Below are 4,455 nucleotides of genomic sequence, written 5' to 3' on the forward strand. Positions count from 1 at the left end.
TGTTTAATCTCTTTTACATCTCTAAAGAGATTGACTCAAGACACACCCTACTAATCCTGTCTCATTAACATAACAGAGACAACCCATTCCCAAATGGGATTATAATCACTGGCAGAGAGGTTAGGATTTACAATACATAATTTGGGGGGACACAATTCAGTCCATAACACGGAGGGACATGTTTCGCTTTCTGCTCTTCTTGTTCCCCAATACAGCCTCCACTCCCCTCCCCCACTCACCAGACTGCTTCTACTCCTCCAAGTGGGAGGTGGGGGAGGTACAGAGCAGGAAAGGCCTTCCTTGCCAGGTATTGTCATGTACTCTGGTGATGGGCTCTCTGGGCTGGCCAAGTGTGTAAAGTTGCCTCTTCTTCTCATGGGGGACCATCAGGCGTTCTCTGAAGACCCCCACCCATTGCTGGGCTTTCTCTCCTGTCATTCCCTGACATGAGTATAGCACATTCCAGCTGTCATTTCATCTGCAAAGGATAGAAGACATGGGGGACAAGACTGGAAAAGTGGGTGCTCTAGGTCTAGTCATAGAGAGCCTTGAATGCCAGGTGAAAGAGTATGGACTTAATTCAGGGGACTCCATTGCTCTATAGAAGCTGTTTTAGGTGAGCTCTCTAATAGTAGAGCCTGAGGCAAGTATTCAAGTGCATGTGATTATTGAGGGACAACTTTCAGGAGAAAGGGAGGGAGGAAAGAAGGGCAGAACAGGGGACAGAGCTAACCAAGGATATGGTCTGCAATAGAGTCTGAATTCAGCCTGACCCCACAGGATACTCTGGAGCATGAATTGCTCCAGAGAGTCAGCTGAACTTGGAAGCAAGAGGGGCTGGTCTTTTGTATATGTGCACAGATCAGTCATGGGCTGCAGGCTGCCCCTGGGAGGAGGGCATAACATCCTGGACAAGGTGGCTCCCATTGGCTCAGGGCAATTCTCCAAAGAAGGAGCAGTTAAGAGGTATTGTCAGTCAACACTCACCACAGCTGAGGGATAAGTGCACCTTCTAGGTAAATGGGGTCAGGACAAGGCATCAGCAGGATCCACTACCAAGGTCATTTGCTTGTTTGTTTTGTTTTCCGTTTTTGGCCGAGGGCCACAGAGTATTAATAAAAAAACCCAAACCCATTGCCGTTGAGTCAATTCCAACTACTAGCAACCCTACAGGACAGAGTAGGCAGGGTTCCCAAGGAGCATCTGGTGGATTCGAACTGCCAACCTTTTGGTTAGCAGCCAAGCTCTTAACCACTGTGCCCCCAGGGCTCCCAAAGAAGGAGCAGTTAAGAGGTGTTATCAATCTACACTCACCACAGCCGGTAGATAAGTGCACCTGCCAGGTATATGGGGGTCAGAATGGGGCATCAGCCAGGTCCACTACTAAGGACATTTGGTTGTTTGTTTTGTTTTCTGTTTTTAGCCGGGTACCATGGGGTATTACATGATAGCAATATCACGGAAAATTAATTATTCCATCCTATGTGCGATGGATTGGAGCAGAGACTATAAGAGTCCAGAGTGAGGACCTAAACTAAGAAAGTGGCAGGGGAGAGGGAGAAGAGAGACAGATGACTGAGGCAAAAGAACAAGACTTGGCAAGAGTTCAGACTTTTCAACCTGGGGTGAAGGCCCAAGTGCGGATGCCACAAACAGAATTAGTGCACTTGTAAGAGGCATGGGTTTGGAAGTGAAGGTGATTATCTCTGTTTGGGACTTGGTCAGTTTAAAGTACCATTAGACTATTTCCTAGGTCTGCCATAACAAATTATCACAAACTTGGATGGCTTAAAACTACAGAAACTTATTCTCTCACAGTTCTGGAGGACAGAAGTCTGAAATTAAGATGTTGGCAGGGCCATGCTCTCTCTGAAGTTTCTAGGGGAGGATCCTTTCCTGCCTCTTATTAGCTTCTGGTGGTGCCAGCAATCCTTGGCATTCCTTGGCTTGTAGATGCAGCACTCCAATCTCTGCCTCTGTTGTCATATGGCACTCTCCCTGTGTCTGTAACCAAATTTCCCTCTTTTATAAGGCCCATTATAATCTAATATGACCTCATCTTAACTTGATTACATCTGCAATGACCCCATTTTCAAATAAGGTCACATTCACAGGTACCACAGGTTAGGACTTCAGCATAACTTTTGGAGGGGGGGACATAATTCAACTCACCACAGCCATCCAGAGGAGATGCTTAGTGGGCATTTGAGAATGTGGGCTTGGGGCTTGGAAATAACATCATTGGAAAATCAGCTCAGAGGATGGTGTCAGGCTGAAACCAAGAGAGAGGGAGGAGTGTATGTCCTGTCCTCCTAATCTCTTGCATGGGGTTTCACAGAACTTTTTGAAGGGAGTGTCTTAGTTATCTAGTGCTGCTGTAACAGAAATACCACAAGTGGATGGCTTTAACAAATAGAAGTTTATTTGCTCACAGTCTGGTAGGCTTAGAAGCACCAATTCAGGATGCCAGCTCCAGGGAATGGCTTTCTCTCTCTGTTGGCTCTGGGGGAAGGTCCTTGCTATCAGTCTTCCCCCGGTCCAGGAGCTTCTCAGTGCAGGGACCCCAAGTTCAAAGGATATGCTCTGCTCTTGGCACTACTTTGTTGGTGGTATGAGGTCCCCCTGTCTCTCTGCTCACATCTTTTATATCTCAAAAGAGATTGACTCGGTTCATCAAGAACCACATGAGTGAGGCGTGGTCAACATGGAGGAGTAGTTAGATGCTTCCTATATCCCTTTTACAACAAAGACCTGGAAAAACAGCTGATTTGATTCTATGTGAACATCTGGCAGCCCTGAACACAGCAAGGTTAAGAAATCCATCTGAGTCATACGGGAGAGGAAGACCATTTGGAAGAGGTGAGGAGGGCTAGAGCTGCGGCGGCGTAAATGCAGAGCCACAGCCACACCAGTCTGCGGTGAAGCAGGCAAACAGCTGTGCTGTGCGCACACTCAGAAGCAGTTTCCACATCGAGAGAGACCCAGCAGCAGAGATTCTGCTTGGACACTCCGAACCAGTGAAGAGCAGCTCCCAAGAGGCTAGGATAACTACATGCGTGCATCCTTTCAGGGTGATTAAAAAAAAAAAAAAAAGCCCATTTGGGAAAAACCTCTCTCCCTTTTACCTCCTCCCTCTGCGCTCTGCACTGGACTTGGGAAAAACCTCTCTTCCTTTTATCTCCTCCCTCCATGCTCTGCACCGGGAGTCCGCTGGGCCAGAAGTAGATCCCAAAAGGCACCCTGACCCATTATCCTGGCCTTGGAGAGGGAACAAATAAGCTGCTGGCTCCCGTAGATCAGGATCACAGGGTCGGCACAGCTTCTTTGCTGGCCACAGAAATCAGGGGTCCGCAGACTGAGTGCCTTACACCCCTCTATAGACTTGTGGCGACCCATCTCTACAGCGTTAGCCCTCACTGCTACAGCACAACAGGGCAAACATCTGAAGTTTAACTTCAACTACTTCAGCTGTGAACGGGCAGATTTGTGACCCTTGAAACAGCCCTGCCCCTTTAGTAGGCACTTTTATGGATCTGCAGCAGGGTCTTGAGGACTGGTGGTAGCTCCTAAAGTGCCTAGTCACCTGCTACAGGAGTTCAAGAAAAAGTGGTACCCTCAAGTCGTTACAGCCAACAGAGTGGGGTGCTCTTAGCCCGGCTGCAAAACTCACCTACCTACTCACCCTAGAGAATAGGGACATGCTTTCCTTTCAGACTCTCAGGGGCAGCCGTCAGCCCCCTGCCTGGCTCAGTGCGTGATCCCCTACCACAGCCAGAGTCCAGTGACTGCACCAATCACCCATGCCTCTCTAGGACTGGGGGTGAGAGCCTGCATCACGCACTTGGTGACTGACTGCCTGAACACCTGAGCTGATCCCATATAGGAAAATTTAATGGACTCCTGTATGCACATACTTAGTTACAGAACTAACTACCTGGTGACGGGACATTAGAGATCAAAAGGTGTCAAAAACCAAACTAGTGCACACGAGCAGCCTATTTGGGCATATCAAAACAAAACAAAATAAGAAGCTAGGTCTCACTAAGCAAACACAAAATAAAATTATAATCAATTATTGATGGCTTGGAGACAACAGTCAATATCAAGTCATATAAAGAGGCAGTCCATGATGGCTTCAGCAACCTCCCAAAATAAAGAATCAATAAATTCTCTGGAGGAAGAGAACTTCTGGGAATTACCAGCGGCAGAATACAAAAGATTAGTACACAGAACTCTTCTAGAAATAAGAAAGGAAATTCGACAGAATGCAGAAACAGCCAGGCAACATAAAGACACAGTAGTAGTGGAAATTAAAAAAGTTATTCTAGAACATAATGCCAAATTTAATAGGCTTCAAGAATCCATAGAGACAGCAATCAGAAATCCAGAAGATTAACAATAAAATTTCAGAATTAGACAACTCAATAGAAAGTCATAGGAGCAGAATTGAGGCAG

This window comes from Trichechus manatus, unplaced genomic scaffold (assembly GCF_000243295.1).
Source record: "Trichechus manatus latirostris isolate Lorelei unplaced genomic scaffold, TriManLat1.0 scaffold00065, whole genome shotgun sequence".
NCBI lineage: Eukaryota > Metazoa > Chordata > Mammalia > Sirenia > Trichechidae > Trichechus > Trichechus manatus.